We start from the raw sequence: 20082 nt of genomic DNA on the forward strand, positions 1-20082 counted from the left end.
AAGAGCACAGGAAGTAGCCATATTTGCGAGGTAGAGACTATTCTTCTTATTATTATTATTAGCCTTATTCTTGGGAATCAAAATATTAATTGGTTCTTAGATTTTTAAACTTTATTATCTTGACTAAAGCTTGGAAAACTGTGGAAGTTCTTCCCACTGAGTTCTTTCTCTTGGCCTTCCCTGGCCAATAATCAAAGCTGTAATTTTCCCTGCTGCCCTTTCCTGTAGGTCAAAACCTCAGATGGGTAAATTGTTTCTCAGTGGAAGTCAATGGAAATAATGCCAATTTAACCTAGTTGAGCCTTGAATGGATTTACATCACCGAGTACAAAACTGAGTACAAAACCACAACTGAGCATGCAAAGTATGAACATATACGTGTTTATACTCCTTTTAATGCAGAGCAGTCAGCAAACCAAAATTCATTTCGCATCAGTTCTAACCATGACAACATAGTATCAGCGGTTTTGGCTCCCCTTCCTGCTCCACTCACCACTTAAACTTCTCTATCCACTCTAACACCTTAAATTCTATTTAACAGCTGAATACACAACAAAATAAATCCCCTCTATACAGTAGAAACAGTTTTCATATATGATACCTGTGTGTTATAAGCATGGTTGAGACTTTCTAAAGTCTCTTCAAAAGGTGTACCTTGATTTTCAAAAAATGGCGAAGATTCAGAGATTCAGGTGACTGCCTCTAGTCACCTAAATGTCAAAATCTTGGAAAATATCAGGTTATATAAACACCCCAAATGTGAATACGCAACTGGATCTGCACAGGCAATCCCTGAGCTTTTCAACAGATATGTACAAAAATTTGAAGTATGTGGTTTTAACTATTTAATGAAGATGTAGGCTTGTTCTTCATAGGTTGTCTTTGAATTTTCAAACCACTAAATATTTCTTTACAAAATACATTTTGTCAATTCACTATATTTTCCTTATTTAACATTAAGCATATACTTTAAGAGCATTGTATCTAAAATTTATTTCAAACATTAATACATTCACAGCCCCATACCATCAATTAAGCATATCATAAACGTTTTTGTGCTTTAAAAAGCCTTTACTAATTATATTAAATGAAAAATACTTACCATAATATTTGCATTTTCTTTACCAGCATCAATTTGAAGTTTTCCAGTATTCTTTCTAAAGCAAAAAGAAGTGAGACATTTAAAAAAGCATTTTCAAAGGCACACTAGGCGGAAAGAAAATTCCTTTTTATAACTTGTGTGATAGCACATGGCATTACTATATGTCACAGATGTACCAGTTGGTCTAAACTTGGCTTGTAACACACATGGTTTATCAGATCAGAATATATTTTCAATCCGGTGATATATCTTTTGACTCCTTCTACTGGGTAGATTGATATTTGACTGTTTGGAGTCTAGACTGTTCTAGAAACAGACAACTGCATGAGCAGAACCACTGGATTAAGTGTGGCCTGGGAAAATGGTCATAACCATTTTTGATTACCAGGTGATTTCTTTGAAATGAGTTAGAGGTATTAGTTTCATAATAGGAAAAGTATATCCTCCTCTCTTTCTCTTGCTCTTTCTCTCATTCTCTGTCTTAAGTACTTATGAAAAAATCACATTTGGACCAGTTAACAATTTGCACAACAACAATTGCACAACAATTTGCATTCTGTATGGACAGAATAGCCAATATCTCACTCTATAGCTGTACTGAAGTAATTTTCTCAGTAGTGATCTTTACTTTGGTAAGTGAGCTTGAATTACCTGAATAGCTCTTGTCCTTTAGCTAGACAGAGTGATTCAGATTCTACTGGTTTTTAATATGCTGCTACTATCAAATGACTTGAATTCTCATATCTGTACATTATGAGTTTGCTTGTGTTTAGACTACATACGTATATTCTTTTTAAATTGTCGGTAACATTGTATCCTAAGGAAATCTTTTTTTGAAGCTTCATTAATATCTGCACATACGATTTTTGCAGTGCATCTTCATATAAATTTTCACAAATGATGTTATAATGCCAGTCAGTTTAAAATTACAATGAAGAAAGCGACATTTAAAGTGGGAAGGTGACTCAGTGGCCTGAGGGAAAGAGTTCCAGACAGATGAGGCAGCATAAGAGAAAGAGTGCCAGAATAATTGGGAGGGGCTGGTAAACTGATCTTAAGCAAGTGTAATAAGGTGACACACCAAAGTGCTGGTAAAATATTAACTATTTCTCACAGCAGTCACCCAATGAGATTCAGAGCATGGGAATGATATCCTAGTTCCATTTTCATTTAAAAATGGCACTGTTTTAATATAGAGGAGGAAAACTTTAGAAGCCTTAGAACTTCTACAGAAATTGTTTCTGTTTGTCTGTACAAGCAGATGGCAGGACAGAGTGAATGCTTTTGAATGCTATACGCAAGTGGACAAATAACAGCAGCTAGTGCTCATCTCCCCAGCTGACACCAGAAAACACCATGCTCCTAGCCCATGGGCCACTAATTGATTTACTGCCAAGCTTTTCTGCTTCCACCATGTGTCTTGATCGCAGATTCCATGTAAGCATGGATATAGAATCTCTTCCCCAGCTGTAGACCTTCAGACAGGACTGTTTCTCAGTTCATCCTGTTGCACTATGGTAAAACACTACACACAGTCTCTCCTTTCCATGGAGTTTCCTTCTACCATATTTTCGCAAATTGTTATCAAACTGTGTTCTCCTGCTACCTAATTTATGCTTGTCATACCCTCTGCTTCAGTTAGTTCCTCTAGCCACCTCACTGAACAATCACGTTGCTGTTCTCCAGAGTGTTTAACCCAGGCCTACCTACCTGGGGAGCCAGTGACCCCACGGACTACCATAAACACTGCTGATAAACCACTGAAACCCTCACTGGAATGTGCTTGGGAAGCAAGAGGTCTCTAGAAAGTATTTTAAAAATGTGGACTATCTGTGAGTGCCCTCTCCTTACTCTCTTCTAGCAATGAGCCTTTAGCTAGGACATTCTAATTAGGGGTCTATCTGATGAAATCTAATTTTGGCATCCAAGTTACTGAACGTTTTATCCTATTAAACATCTAGAGCTGATTTCCTCTAAAGTTCTGTTGTCTATAACAGGTGCCGAAGCCTCTGGTGCTCAAAATACCAGCCATTGATTCTGGTTTTGGTCCCTCTAAAATTCTGAAGGTCCTAATCTACACTACAGTTAGGCTGAGCTGCCTCAGCCCACTGGTAGAGGGCTCTACCTGGCCCTCTTATATTTAATTTGCAGTAGGCCTCAAGGCCTCTAGCGTAAAACAAAGAAATATACTGGAAAGCCACTACACCTAATTAGAAAAAAGATACTGAATATCCTTGTATTTTATATAAATGGTATATACATTGCTAGTTCGGACAGAAGGCAAAAAATTCTGAGTACATTTTCCTCATTGCCATGCAACTCACATTAACTGGGTTCCCACAAATAATAGCAAGGCTTATTTTGCTCTTTTTTTGTTAGAAGCATTTATAGATGGACTCTCAGTGAAGTCTCTCAGTTCCTTTAGGATTTTGGAATTTCTTTGTAAGTAGCCTGGACAAAATTCTGCTTTCAGAATTTCTAGATGTGTGATGCCATTTAAGTTATAAGGACTGCACTGTAAAACATTGTTTGACAAATGTGCAGTTAGAAATAGAGACTATGGGGTTACAAAATGCAACTCACTAGCCTGACTCTTAATCCAATTTTAAAAATACAGCCTTTAATGCATTGTTGTGTTAATCTCAACCCAAAATCAAAAGGCATTCACATGTATGACCCTGTCACTGGAGAACAATAAGCAGTTAACAAAGGCAGACACTGTAGATGTCACATCCGCTTAATATCAACCATAGAAATAACTACCATGAAAATTATTTTTAAAACTTTTATTACAATACAGAAGGAGAAAAAGTTCAAATACTCAAAATATAAAGTTTATAATATGGCTTTCCCTTCAGTAACTGTCCCTTATCTCCTTTTCCTTCAGACTAGGTAACAAAATACCTCCACTATTTTTATCATTTCAAGTGACAATCTGTTCAGTTGGTATTAATCGTGGCTATAAACAACCTTTTTAGATACTTTGGATATTTATATTCTAAAGAAAGGTAAAGAAGCTAACGGAAATGGATAGATTTGTAGCTGCTAGGGTCTAATCCTGTCTTATCTGAAGAACAAATTAGCCATGCCACAAAAAGAGGGAGAACAAACCCAGAAAAGTTCAGCAAAAGTCAGAACACAGTGTTTGGCTTAGTGCCATCTCTTACGTGTAATCCGAGGAAAACATGTCCAGTCCATCACTGCATCGGCTACACAAAGATCTGGCAAACCTGTACCAGCATCAGACTTGAGCTGGTGCCAACAGCTGCTCTCTTAGTTGGAGGCCTGAAACAACATGGCAAAGTAAGTCTCTGGTAAGCCAGACAAGTGGCTTCTTATCATTCAAGTGGTTCAATGGTTCTTATTGAAAAAAAGAGAAGGCATGAAAGACAAGAAATAAAGTGAGGAAATAAAAGAACAAAGGGATGAAGAGGGTCACAGTAGGAATGCAGATTTTACAAAGTACATAGTGCCCCAGATTAGGTGAAGACAGTAAACTGGCATTGTCAGATCCCCTTCTATTGTCTGTTTCAGGCTAGTGAAATCCTATAGTATCAGGTAAGATCCTGTAGTCTGAGCATGCTGGGAGTAGTAACCCTGACTGTAAATCTCACACCTTGCAGTCAAGCTGTTTTTTGGTATCTAACTCAAATCAAGCTTCCTCCTGCTTCACTTGCCCAAAGAAAGTCATGAATTGAACAGCATATCCCTTTGATATTTTGTTCAGTAATTAAGCCCAGTTTCTGGGTTATAAATTTTAATCCATTTACTTCTGATCCACATTTCTGTTGATTGCCAGACATTGTATCCCCCAAGTCACTGGATTTTACAGAGAGAAGCCCTCATCAGTATTATCTCGTTTTTCTGTTTGACTTTTTTCTGATTTTTAAAAGCAATCTTATATAACAGGTTGCATCAAACTTTTGCTTTGTTGAACAACTGTCAGCCTTTATATATCAGTACTTGCTGTGTGCTTTACAACTCATTAAGTCTGGTAGCACTGACCCTGTCCCAGAAGGAAGGCTGATGTGAGCTAAAGCCTGCACCCCGAGATGATGGTAACTTCAAGGAGATCCTACTCAGCCTAGTGAGCACTTCCAGATAGAGCTCATGCACTTTATGTTAGAACCATACGTGATCCGCTTTAAAATTTGAATGCTAGCAAATTAAAGAATTAAAGGTGCTTGTGGAATGCAGAGATATCCTGACTTTATAAATAAATAAATAAGTTTGAATGGAAGAATCTAAGAGAACCTAGTAAAATATTAACTATACAGGGAATAGTAAAACATGAATACTTTTGTTAAATGTTTTCTATGACAGATATCTTTGCAAGTTGACCAGCTTATTTTAAAGGCTAATATTATAAAGGGTAGTATTGTACAAAGGATAATACAGCACAAGACAGAAAAGATCATAATTTGAAGTAAAGACTCAGTGTCCTTCATTTTTTCAAGGCAGGGAATCCAACTTAAAGAGACACTTTCAAAATTGTGCAAAAGCTTTTTTACAAAAAAGATATGTTACAAATCCCCTTTTACAACTGCCATCCGTAGCATAAATTATTTCTGGTTCTGGGGATTATCTCTACTATTTTATAGAAATACTGATAACATTTTTCAGATATACCATTTCCTTTGTATCAAAGCAAAATACTGGTATTTTTTATTTATTTATTCATTAAAAAAAAAAAACGCAAATATATGGAACATTGGATGAAACTGGATGAAACTGGAAGAAGACAGCACAAGAGACTGTGGTTCTGTGCGGATGACCGAAAGACTGCTTTCATTGTTGTGGCTATAACTAACTCTTTGGAAAAGTCTGACTCCTCTCTCATTGATGTCAGTGACAGAACAATCACTAATCTCAGTGGAAACACATCAGGCCCCATAAGTTACCTGTACATTTCACCTGAATAATTCCACGACTGGAAAATTCAGTCGTAACATTCAGGCAATCCTCACATGAGTGCTGTCCTGTTAAATGATAAAGCTTGTTTAGGGTGAAAAAGGAACAGGAACTGAGGGAATGTTTCAACGTTATTATTTGAGCCTTCTACAGAAAAGAGCTACCATTTCTTTCATCCTTCTGATATGTCTCCACTTCTAAAATTAGAATCTGAGTTAGAATCACAGAATACCTGGCAGGCTTCTGCTAAGAGATGCACTGCATAATGATATGAATAGAAAACATCCAACTGATATTGTCTTACACAAGGTTTGCAAATCACTATTGAACCAGCCTTACCAGAAGCATCCAGAAAATTGCTTTTAACACTTTACTTACCAAAAGAACAGTGGCCTTAATATAATTCAGTATAGTTTACGACCTAAAAGAGAAAGAGGGTTGATGCTGTTCAATTTACTGAACCTTTAAATATAATAGTAGTTCTGTATACAGGGATGCAAAAACTGGGATTTTTTTTTTCTTACCTTTAATATCACAATGTTTGGCTGGATTAGTTATGCTAGCTCTACTTACTGATTTGCTGAATAGTTATTTTTTCCTTTTTTGCAATTTCACTGCACAATTTATGATCCTGCAAGGCATTTATGTGGTTCTTGGCAATATTCTCAATATCTAACTTTGAGAATTTAACTTTAGGTTAACAAGTTTCCTTCACCCTTAACTACAAAACATAAACCCCTTACCTTTGGAAACAACTGCCATATGCTAATGGCGATAAATTAATGTAGATTACTATATTAAAGTAGGTCAGAGTTTGGATGCTCCTTCTAAGTTTTCTTGCTTTTAATCATGCTGACTTCTAGGTACCCCTTCAGTTCCTGTGATTGATTTTTAAACAAAGTCATACCAACTGACAACAATAATAATGTATTCCTGGGCAAACAGAAAAACATACAAAGTAACACAGGGCAAGAAAAAGATACTGCCCTCTCATATTTCAATTAGTCATCCTATCTGTGCTTACCAAGCTTCTCATTATCCATTTCTATGGTACATGTCATACTGGTTTAGTAGCACACTCTATGCTAATTAATTCCATTCGTTTCTTAGCTTCTAAAATACACACACAAAATTCCTTTGTTTGTTTTTGTACCAAAGAGGATGCATTTTTAAACCTCTGTGAAAGCGTGAATCTTAAAATTAATTCAATAATAATCTTTTATAAGTATCTGTTTGTGAAAAGTAGATAACAGTATGGTTTAATAGAATCATGAGAAATACCATCAAACTGCATGCATTTTACAATTACAGCTACCATTATCTTACATGCTACAGATTAAGACATTTATAACAGTCTAGGTAGATCTGATATAGACTTTATAGGAATAAAACCAGCAATAGGTAAAGTGTTTTGTTTGTAAGATAGCTGTATAAACACTGTCTTCCTGCTCTGGATGTCACACAATGACTATGGCTGCTATTGCACATGTTCATACAGTCTGCTGCTGTATCGTACATTGGGTGTTTCCCAGGCATCACTCAGAAGAAATACAATAAAACTTCTATGCAAAAGGTGTTTTTTGTGTCTTTTCTCTAAACTTTTTCTTACGTATGAAATTTCACAGCAGAAGTATAACAATCAGTATTATACCACAGTTTTTTTTTGAATGTCTTTTCTTTTGTAAACTGGGCTTTGATAAAGTGCATGTAAAACCTATAATTATATCTACAGGCAGTAAGTATTTGATTTTCAGAAGCACATATTATGTTCTTCTAAATCAACAGCAAATTGGTATTGTGTAGCATACCTCCTTTATCAGCTTAATAGCAAGAATCAGAATATTAAAATGCATACTTTTACGAACCCGTTTGTGACAGCATGGTAAGAAGCTACAGTGACATATCTGATATCACCTTTTTTTGCTAATAGCTGGAGCCCTTTGGATGTAAACCTCTTTGTCAGCCAGCCTCAGAGAGGCTATGAGACATGAGTTTGCTGACAATCCAAACAGATTTGTCATTTCTACCGTTCGTGTATCAATTCCTGGTTTCCACACAAAGCTCCTGGAGGATCTTCACTGTAATTCTCAGAAAATGCAGACCTTCTTCACAATTATATATAGTCAAAGTGTACTCAGGTGTCCTTTTAGAGCAAGGAAATTGGTCTTTGTTGCTTGAATTACAGAGTTCACTTGATCTTTGCAATGTAGAAGCAGCACTGGACCATCATTTTCTTTTCTTTTTGCCAATGTGATATGTAGACTATAGCAACTATCTCTGGATCTGCCTCAGCACTCTTGCCTGTCTCTTGCAGAGGTGGACATGGCAAAAACAATCTGCATTTGCCCAGCGGCCAACACTTTGAGTACAAAATCACAACCTGTGACACGCATATCATTGCCCATATCTTTAATGATAATGCAATTCCTTCCAGTCCTTATTGGTTTAAAAACTAAGCCAAGAGATTGGTGAGCTGTAAAACATTAAAATTCTGCTTCCTATGGACACTGATGGCACTTTCTAACACCTTGGAATAAGTCCACTGAGCTCTGTTATATTCTTCTGAAATAATGGCATAACAAAGACATGAGGACATTAGAATTAGCTTTCATTACTATAGACACTGCTAGGTGAGGAAGTCACAGTGATTGACCAGCTCCAGAAGGAAGCATGATTGTGGCATGCTCTGTGACTTGTGCTTTTGAGGTCTCTTTGTGACTTCAGCATCTTTTGATTCTGCAAGTGTTTCTTCACTGCTGTGTCCACAGTACACAATTACATTGTTGATAAGTTTAAATTTTCGCTAAGAATTTAGATCAAGCTATAATGGTTGAATGAGTTATGAGGCATCACCCGAGCTACGGTACCATTTTACATACTTGATCTTGAAGAGTAACAGCAGAAACTCTTGCTGCTTTGGTCTCCCCACAAGCACACAGACAGCTGCTGTGTGTAAACTGACTGGAGCTGACCTGAAAGTGGCTTGGTCTAGTCCAGTTGAGCTTAATTAAAATCAGAGTCACTTCACAAGTCAGCTGTTAAAATGTTGCCAGTAATTTTTTCCCTGTGGCACGGATACCCTTTTTCCTATGAGCTGCACTGCTAATGTTCCGCTGGGTACAGTTTTTCCTCCTCCTTGGCCAGCCCAAGGCTCAGTCTGGCCTCCGTCTGCACGGTCAGCGTCAGCTGGCTCCTGGTCTTCTGGTCCTGCCTCTGTCCTCTTCCTGGTTCCAGCCCTAAATGTCAGCAGTACTCAGTTTTATGCCTTTTGTTCTAAGGCAGTATTCCTGCTCAGAAGACAATTTTGAAGTTTGTCCAGCTGCTTTTCATCACTAGCTTCTGTGAAAAGTATCAAACTAATCAGGGATGCCCTGTAACTTATGTCCCAAAGCTTACTGCCAACCTGCAGCTGTCAGCACTATTTCCAGCACTAACCTCTAAAGCCAAAATAAAGTGTTGTACATGTGTAACTGTGAACTTGAGGTAGCTTGAATCAGATTTTTTTTTTTTTTTTTACAAACTAATTAGGAAAATGCATGCTATATGCTAGGTGGATGATAAGCCTTATGCTAGAGAGGTAGATATTCCCTTCTGTCAGCCAGCAAAGACAAGAGAACATAAAGCTGGAAGTCAATATCTTGAAGGGCCACAGTACAACTTTTTAGTGCTCTGCAGTCAAAGGTCTCAGTTGATTGCCTTCTAAAAGTAGTCACAGAGGTACAACAGTATTTTCATGGACTCTGTTGTTTGCAAACTAGTGAATCTGAATTTCTCTGACGTTGCTCCATCAAGATGATGGTTCTGCAGTGAACTGCATATTTACCGTGTGTGCTTGGACTTCTCATGGTTCCTGAAAGTTTTCTCCTTGTACCAGCCGCTGTTAGTATGGTCAGTGTGTTAGTCACAGGAAAGGCTCATAACCTTTATGGTTTCTCAGCGCTGTACTTTCTGCATAACTCTTTGTTCATCTGTTGCACAGATTGTTAAATGATTTTGCTTTTCTAGCATCTTATATAAAAGTCCTTCAAAGTGGAAAAGTTTTGCATATTTTTTTGGATCATACTGAATACTTACTTTGGTTTGCTTAATTTTGCCTATCATGCACAAACAGCAGCTCACAGCTCTGCATGTTTTGCAATAATTATATCTCAGCAGAAGTCCACTTGGATTTACAGTTATTTTATCAGATGTATATTTTCATGCTTCAGACTTTGCAGCTTTCATCTACAGATACTGTAATGTCCAAGCCACAGTAGTGTATGGTACAATATCAATATGCAGTTCCTGTCAGTACTGTATGGCTCACATCTACTGTTACAGACATTATAAAGAATACATTAGATCTCTGATCCAGGTAATAAAGTAGACATCACTCAACCCATAAAATGCCTACCCTGTTCCCAGAAGAAGGTCTGACTTCACCATACAACTTCCAGATCACTGAAGAAACCACATCATAAAATGATGTTCACAAGCTATTCTGACAATTATATTTACAAAAAGAGAGAGAGAAAAGAAAACCACTTCCAGTCCGCCAAACAATTTTTCAGAAGAGATCTGCTATTACACCTCTGATTTTTCCTGTTATGCTTCATAAAATATCTTTCTGCACCTGCATCCTCCAGGAGAATGTCTTTCCTAGCAAAGGAGCTCACGTGATAACATTCAAGAGAATTGGGAGAAGGTAAAAAGGCCAATTACATCATTAGCTGTGGAAAGGGCTATGTATCAACTCTCCATAATATACATGTATCATTTTACTAATATTTTAAAACTGGAACTGTGATGAGCATTTTTAATAAAATATCAACAATCAAGAAGCATTTTTGGTAAGCTGTACCATTTAGAATTTCAGATTTTGTTGTTGTTGCTGGTGTCTAGGTTGAGTAGAAAAGAAAATCTAGTCTCAACATTTTCAACGTGATATTGTAGGTTTTAGTCACTCAAGGTTTTATCTAGTAGCTCAGTTTTATAAACTATTCTTTATGTAATAACAGGTTTTCTCTGTGTACTGGTTAAAATATTTTTAAATTATTCATATCTCAGGTCTATTTATAGCCAGGTTTCATTTGCCACTTTTAATTGCTTTTCCCCCAAGCATTTATTCCTGTGCACTCAATAACAAGTTTAGAACTTCCAGCTTCTTGCTTCTTGAGAATTTGTAGTCACAGGCCATCCTTAAGGATTTCTGCATAATTGCTGTATGTGTTTATTAAATCAAACATTTGAAGAAGTCAGGAATATTCTACTATTAAATCACGTTTGCTGCATTTGCATTTGGATTTGCAAAACTTTTACATTATTACTCACTAATGGGTTTCCCAGTTTCTTCGAGTTCTGATCAAAATGTAAAGACAACAGCAGTGACAAATAATTCTAAAAGGCTGAAGTGTAAACCGGCTGACAAGATGCCACTACAGCGCCTCTTGGACGCATCAGCAAACCCCACATAAGCATCTACAGGGGCTGTTTCATGGTGAGGAGAAGGCACTCAGTGCCCATAGGTGCTGTCAGAGCAGTGGATTCCCTGTGCTCGATACTCTCCTGTCCAATGAGGTGGAATGCTCCGCAGGCACATGGTTTACGCTGCTCAAAATAACTTGGGACCTGCAAACTGACAAATGCTATTGCTCCGGTGGTGACAGGTTGTCCAGCTTCTTACAGCCATCCTCATAATAACGAAGGTTAACTTCCTTCACTGTATGGACTCCTAGCTGTTCCTGTTCCTGAGGACTGGAAGAATTCCCTCGCTTCCTTAACTTTAATCTCACATTTCTGGATAATTGTCATCGCTACTAAGTGCCAGAGTTGGGCAGCAACACCTGGAAGAACTAAAAAAGGTAATGCTTCAACTTTAGACTGGTCTACATTTTAATTTTGCAGCACAGGTGCAGAGGGGTTGATGAGCATGTATCTTTGAAAGCTAATTAATGCTGATAAGATGTATACAGGGAACAAATCATTTTAAAACTGACTGACTTAAATTAGGCTGAGGCGTATGTATTACAATGAAAAAGAAACAATGTTCTGCAGCACTATAAAGGGCTTGAATAGCATTGGGGAGATTCTCAAAATCCCTCGGAGCCAGTCTGACTCCTCCAAAGAATCAACAGAAGATAGTAATGACCTGAAAAGTTCACTGCCGGGACTGTAATCTTCTTTCAGCCTTTAGGCCCTTCCTTCACTTTCTGAACTATTTACTTTCTGGTGTTCAGTCTTAAACCAATATGCCATAATTTGGATTTCCTTCTTAAGCAAAATCAAACCTAATTTAACGTGACCCCATAGTTAAATACTTTCTCTTTATTTATTTATTTATTTTGTCGTGTAAAATGACCCCACTGGCTATATTTAGTGCTGGGAGATCTGCTCTCTGGATTAATGCGCACGACAGCTGCAGAAACAGTCCTGCTAGAAGGGCATAGCTCTCTCCCTTGAGCTCTCACTATCTCTCCTGCTCTCTTTCTCTCTCTCAGAAAAGTATTTGACTGTCAGTAGCAAATGTTTGGCTCAATATATTGCAACATTAAGCAGTAATCAGAAGCCCATCTTAAGTTTTACAAAATAATACGCCAACAATTGACAAGAGAATAGAGTAGCTCTTGAGTTTACGTCAACAGAACATTATACAAATCATGCTGAAGACCTGAAGACACTGGTTACTTTATCAACAGTTTTGTTTTTGTCATGAGGTTTACATTTGGGAAGATGCTCTAGAGTTTAAGAGTGGAAACAAAATCAGCAAATGTTAATGGAACAATTTCGTAAACTTCAACATTGCTCTTCTCCCTCTCCTACACCTCCTGTTCCTAAGGTCAGAATATTTCTTTCTCTCTTTCTCTCTCTTTCTCTCTCTCTTCTTCTTTCAGAAATGTCTAACAAAATTAAACAGTAATAGGAAGCTTTTAGTTTCTGTAGCTGAGCAGAATGATATTTACATATCAGAAATAATTTATAATCAATAGAGGAGTTAGTTTTTATACTTGACAGACTATCAGAGACAAAGAACTGTGTGTTCTGTGCTCATTTGCTATTCCTGTGCATTATTTAGAGATTTTACAATGTCTTGCTGTGCTACTGAAGGAATGTTTTTTATCAACACCTGCCAAGAATTAGCAGTCTGGGTATATTTGTAAATAAATTAGCATTAAGATGGTTTGTTAAAAATTTACCTTGTACCGTAACAGCAATTGGACAATGCAATCTAAATCACAATCTAAGTTACTGATTATCTATCTATGTTAGTTTAATTTTCTATACTTGTTTATGAACAAATATTGCAATCCAGGGATTGCAAAAAAAATCCAAGGGATTTTTTCTATACTTGTTTAGTACTATGAGGATAGGCAAATTATTTCACCTAACTTAAATCTCATTTAAACATCATAACTTATATACATGATTCAAAAGTGAAAGTTTTTATGTTACAATGTGCTTAGGGAAGATTTGTGAAAAAGCATAAAAAAGACATAGGAGAAGATAAAAAATATACTATGAGAGTATGAAAAAAGAAAGGCACAACTGGAAAAAAAAAACTTATGGAAAAAAATACAAGCCAGATTTCTTTCGTGTCTAATTCAAGACTCAAGTTCCCTTTTTCACTAGGAACAAATATTTATGTGAAAACTTAATCTCACTTTAAAACCAAAACAGCCCATACGTTTGAAATTACCAGACAAAATGTAGAAGTGGAAATGCAGACGTGCAAATACCATTTAGTTTGCATACCATTGCTTTTCAGGGCTTCCCTTTGTCTGGCTTGTGCTTGTTCAGTCTGGCTACACAAGCAGTGGTCTTCAGATACACGTGCACAATTCCTTTGACATCAGTGCTGTTTACATGCATGGGTAGAACAGAGAAAGCTGTTCAGCATGTAAGTCATGCAAATTCTTATTACAACTACCTTGTGCAGTCTTGTAATTTGTCAGTCTACAGCAAGGCCATGCAATACTCAAACCTTTTTTTGTCACAGAGCTAAGTTGTCCCAAAATAAAACTTTGGAATAGTCCTCAGCCTCAGGCATTTGTGGATTTCTGCACTGCTCACACGTACTGCTAGCAGGACTAACAGAAATGACCTAGTTTAAATCAATTGGGTCAGTGTCCATGAAAGTGGATTTGTAGTTTCAGCCATGAAAGGATTGCACAGCGTGCCTGTGTTTGGACTAGGAAAAAAAGAATATTGTTGCCTCTTAGTTTTAGTTTAGTTTTGTGGACTTTTGTGTGCACATCCATCACCAAACTGTGGACTTGTGCTGTATGTTTTTGGACCTTTCTTATAGACTCTTTCTCACGTGGGCAATTCCTGAAGGAACCTGGCTTGCATACTTAAATTAATAAAACTTGTCCTACATTACCAGCACTTGAAGTGCTACACTCAGAGCTTGCCCTAACATCTGTGTCCAAGCCTTCACAGACCAACAGGAAAGGAGGACAGAGAAGCATCCCAGGCAGTTCTCAAAGACTGCTGTCATGTCTTTTCCTTTTTCACTTTCTAATTTAAAAATCAGACTAAATTTATTTTGGAGTTTCTTAAAGATATTGTTTAACCATGAACTACAGGGAGATTAACTAAGGAGCAAAGACAACTTAAGATATGGGTAAGAAAGAATCTAAGTTCTTTTTTTTTGAGAAATACTATTGGACAATATTAATTATGAACATATAAAGAGAATTTTTGTGATCAGAGTAAAAAAAATGGTCTTTTTCTTACGACAGTCTGAAAGAAATGTTGAAAAAGTTAAAGATCTGTTAAGGGGCTTTTTCTTGAAGAAGAGATGGATATTTTAGACTGTTTAGGGTGCCCACTACTACAACCCTGAGGTCACAGGCCAGGTGACTGAGTATTCAAGGGCATGACTCCAAGTGCACAAAGGCCTATTTGAGTGTCTTCTGCAATTATTTGGAAACAGGATTTATCCCATCCCATTTCTGAGATGATAAATTCCATTTTTTTCCCTTTTGTGGGCGGTACAATTATGCTGTCAGTAGGAAAGGGAAGAAACATTAGGGACAAAATACAGTGGTAATGAAGAACACATTTCACGTCTCATATTTCTAGCACTATTTGCTTGCAAAACAGGTGCTCTTAAGGCTCATCAGAAGTTTCTTAAAGCAAAATAGGCGCTATTAATGCTCTAACATCTGAACATTCTGAGTAACATTCAAATGTCTATGAGTGAAACAGTGAATATCTCCCAACAAGAGAAGAGCTGTGTTAAAGGAGACCAACATCACTACAAAAAAGCCAAGATAGATCCTCTGCTACAGAAATCTAGACCCTTAAATATTGCCTACTTCAAATCACCTGTATTTGATTTGAAATTATTTACATCGTGTTCATTAAAAAAATCACATGGCAAATTATATGAAATTATTTTCCCATTGAAATTATTTGTTACTTCAACATAATATTGTTTAATGTAGATGATGCATAACTGTATATAGATAATAATTCAATTCTATATTCCTTTTTTCTATGAAAATCAAGATAGCAATTTCAGTTTAAAAGGAATTTAAAATTTGTTTTACCAGTTACAACCCCAACCCGTTATCACAAGTATTCAAAAAATAAGGCATTATCCAACTCCCAATACATTAAAGATCTATTAAAAATAATGAAATTTCCCCCAAATTCTAAATATTGGATGTTCTATAGTTATTTGTTTCCTTCTTTCATCCCTTTTGTTGTACATAGGTCACACTTTTCAATGTTTAAGATTTTTTTTCATCAAGGAAAACTTCGCGTGTTACCTGAGAACTACTTGAAAAAATTACCTGTTCGGCATTTACAGATAGAGGGCCTGCAAGGCTGGGCTTAGTAATTCTGTCCACAGTTGCTTCAGGTAAATCCTGGGCAGTGTAAGGGAAGTTACTCTAGATTTATACTGCAACATATCTAAGGGAGAAGCTGGACTATCCGAAGTTTTATTTACAGAAGAGGGTCTGACGCTACTTATTTATCTGAACAGAAGCAGTGGTAGCCATACATCAGTTATAACAACAATTAAAAATCTCTTAAACGGTAGATACATACGTTAAAGCCAAGAGCAGCAATATTTGAAGATATTTAAAACACCACCACCAGTCTTTTCACTATTAACAAAATAATGTTACAGCAAGCAATAAAAAGCTACCAACCTCTTTTAGATTTGTAATCAAACGGCAGCTTTAAGATCTGGAAATTATTAAATGGGTTAAATGGAAGAAAATTAAAACTATACTTAGAATATTGAAAAGATTATCTTGAAATATACACATGAAGAAGTAGGACATTTCCTAAACATGGACATAACCTTTAGCCTACTTGTTCTTAGAGGGATTTTATTTCCATCAGAAGCTGTTATACCCTGGGGCTCTAAGGCTCTCTCCTCATTTTCCATTATTTAATTACATTACTTGGAAATGGGAGTTTAGCTACTTGGCTTTCTTGATTCATTACAAGGAATGGAATTCGAACCTACTAATGTGTCTAAAACAGAAAAGTAAATCACGTTGTTGTACAGAGCTTTCTAGATAAAATTATTAAAAATACCTTACACTCAAACCCCTAACCACAAACAAGACAGCTAACCTTAGTCCTCTGCTCCAAGCCTAACCTTTCATACTTCTGGAGTCTCAAAGTCTGTCCTCCAGCAGCAACAGCACGTCAACAGGCAGTAACCGGAAACGGTGACAATGGCAACTGCCAAGTGAGAATTCCTGCAAGCACGTAAGAATGTGATTGTGATCTTTAAATGTGTGGGAGACAGACTGCTTGTGTCATCTCTTGTTTTTCATAGCTGCGATCCTACAGCTGAAACACCTATGTAACTGTTAGTGTTAACAGCAGATGGGTAAATGCAATTTATTTGCAATTAAATTAATTGGAAAAGGATATAGCCTCTAAGATCTGTTAAACTTTCTAGTTTCCATGCAGAGGTGCTGGACATAGAGCACATTTGATGTGTAAAGCCCACAAATGCCACCATGCAAAGAAAGCAGCAGCAGTTTGCTAGTTGTTCTGATGCTGGGGTTTCATACAACAGCAGTCTCAAAGAAATGGTAGCTTGGAAAGCCAAATAGAAGCAACAAGTGCTGACTAAAACTATTCATGTTTAAGTACAAGTGAAGGCCAAAGAAGACTTTTAAATGCTTTTTGCATTAAATCTGCTATTTGTAGATAGCCTCTTTATTATGGTTAAGTGAAGGACTGTTTGAAAAGAACATCTTTAGTGCACTAAGCAGTCAAAGCTGTCTCTAACAAAGAGAACAGAGGACCTGCACTCAAATAAACCTGTGAATCCCTTTGGTTTTGCTGAGATTTCATTACTGATGTTTTCTTAGGAAAAAGATCAGATTCTTTCAGTGATGACTCAGCAATAGGAAATTAAAGGGTACAGCAGCACGCTGCACAAGCTTGCTGGAGTGATTTTTCTGCCCTCCATATAATGATTTTCATGTCAAGGCACTGCCTAAACAATCTTTGGAATCTAATTCTACCTCTGTGTATATTTTATCTTAAAGATTGCTTGTCTAATAAGAGAACACTGCCATAGAGACAGGGTCTTGAAAAATCAGAAAACTTGTGCAGTTAGTTTGCTCAAGAAAACAGAATTAGTGGACTGAAGAAGTACATGCAGTCAGTTTTGTTCATGACATCCTCTGGTGCCTCTCAAGATAATAGGTGCCCAGGGTCACTGCTGTTAGGGTCCTGGGAAAGCAAAAGAGGCTGCCCTCAATGCACTTTTTGGTGCTGGAAGTAACATACTGTCACGACTGGAGATTCAAGACTGTCATTCCCTTCTCAGTCCTAAACATCAGTTTAGAGCTAGTATTCGTAACTAGCATTACAGTTCCTCCGCTTGACACTGGTTTATTATTAAGAGAGAGATTTTTCTGGTCTGCAAAATTCTTGGTGCTTCCACTGACACCATAGATGTGTTTTTACTAGAGTTTGTCCTCTTACTGCTTACTCCTTACAGCTCAACAGAGATACCTGCAGTTAGAGCATACTTTGCTTGCTCCCAGCCTTCTGTGCCACTGCACACTAGGTGAGCGTGGGATGGTTTCTTTGTGGCCACAAAGACACTTCTGTTCCAAAGTCCCAATCTGAAGAAATTAAAGGAAAGGCTCAAGGCATATCAAGGCCAATTTTACAACACAATCTAAATAATCCAGAAAGTCAGGCAAAGAGAAAGACTGCGCTCAAGCCCAGGTCTTAATTTTGGAAGCCTAGATTCCTATTTTCACTATATAAAGCCTGAATGAATATCATTTAGCATTAATCAAACCTGTAATAGGATAGTTTTCCTTCTGATGATATTTTTTGCTCACTGGAAAGCTGGTCTCAACAGATATTTTAGAAAATATATTGAATTCAGACTTATTGTCTAGCCCACAGACCTTGTCAGGCTGTATGCTTGGCTCATTTGAAACAAAGCCGATCTCCCTTGACTGTGAAATCTGGATGGCTTCAGCCTACCCAGTGCTTCCCTCAGTCATCAGCCCTCTATACTACTTGAGAGAATAACTCCTTGTAGGGGGAGAAAAAACAAAACAAAACAAAAAAAAAAACCAGGGCATCTTGCAAGGGTTGCTTGTAAGTGGAATGTCTGGCAGCCTCACAGCAACATTTGCTGGAACTCAACATTTTCATTTAATTAGAAATATCACATCATTCAAAATATCTTAAAACTTTGGTAGCCATGCACTGCCTCAAAGTGCTACATTTGACTAGTACTCTTCTTTTCCCTCACTAAAAATATAATTAAAAGTTATCTTCTACACTAGCTGAAAATAGAGCAGAGTTAGATATAACATTCTGACCCTGGGTGAGCTCTAAAGAAAACTGAAGGCTCTCTAAGGACGAGGAATTTGGCTTCAGATTTATTCTCATCAGTACCTTGCTTCCCAACACATGAAGGAGCACTCTGCTCCTTTCTACTCCTTCTGCTCTGTGATGGACACAAGGAAGGAAGCTGTTCCAGCTCCTCTCCTGCAGAACTGTTTGATTTCTCCCACTTGCACTTGGTGAAATCTCCTTGGAAGGGCAGAGGCAGGGTTGAACCAGTCATTTGTCCGTTTGCCTCGTACATGTTCACTCAGGACTGTGACAAACAAATGGGTTTTGGTCTTCCGTGTACAGCTACACTGTCCAGCCTGGTCATCTGAACAGGAGATGCTTTATCCAACTGCATTACAGCTAGCCAAAATGAACCATCAATGCAAGGAAGTTTTGATGTGGCCACTTTAATTTCCTCTATCATCTTAGATTTTCATCAGCTATAAGCACCCCTGGCTTTGTTATTTTGCAGTAATTTGCATCTATTTTTCCTCCTTTGGCTATCAGACAGTGGCTTATTCACTATACTTTTTTGCAAACTAGAATTATAAAGGTATTCTGCCCATCTAAACACATTCATTCACGTGCAAAGTTTCTCTCCCAGCCTGTAATTCCTTATGTCAGAACACATTTGAACTCTTCAGAGCTGAAACTGTAGATTTAGCTGTGACCTTTACTGTACAGAGTGTGCTAGCAGCACATAAACAAGATAGTATAATCTCTTAAATGCATTCAGCTACAGTAAGGTTGCACAGCTGTTTAAGAAGTAAAAGCTGAGCAAGCAAAAGTGGTATCCATAGAGCAGGAACTTTATGCCTTAGGGAGACCTCTTTGTTCTCTTAAGAGGTTGTGTTACATACCCTGTCCAATCATGAAACAGCTTACAGCATTATCTCATGTGGGCTTCCCAAATCAATGTTCTCTTTTGCACTACAGCTTCGCTGAATCACTGTGCCAGATAATTTAACAGCAGGAATTCGATCAGTATTGAAAATCCTGGCTCAGTTGCAGGAGTGAGGCAGGTGGTGCTTTACAGCTGGAATTTGCACTGGGGACTAAATTGGCTGTTTAGAAGTCTATAACTTATATGATATTTTATTTGTCATTTTTCCTACAGGCACAAACTTATCAGTATTTTGTTTGGGTGCTTTTGTTGTCTTACTTAGCTTGCTTGTTTCATATTACCAAAATAAAACAATGAAATCAATGCATCTAAAATGTTAAATATTTACATGGGAAATATAACA

At 37.3% G+C, this 20082-nt stretch overlaps 1 long non-coding RNA gene across 1 annotated transcript; it reads right to left on the reverse strand.

Moving 5' to 3' along the window:
* Nucleotides 1-729: 729 nt before the first annotated feature.
* On the reverse strand, nucleotides 730-16841 carry LOC121073372. Its single transcript, XR_005821655.1, has 6 exons — nucleotides 16611-16841; nucleotides 13742-13844; nucleotides 6392-6434; nucleotides 6004-6081; nucleotides 4270-4387; nucleotides 730-1157 (listed from the first exon to the last, which is right to left on the reverse strand). It is a non-coding gene; the product is annotated as an uncharacterized LOC121073372 (long non-coding RNA).
* Nucleotides 16842-20082: the final 3241 nt, after the last annotated feature.

Source organism: Cygnus olor, chromosome 7 (assembly GCF_009769625.2).
Source record: "Cygnus olor isolate bCygOlo1 chromosome 7, bCygOlo1.pri.v2, whole genome shotgun sequence".
NCBI lineage: Eukaryota > Metazoa > Chordata > Aves > Anseriformes > Anatidae > Cygnus > Cygnus olor.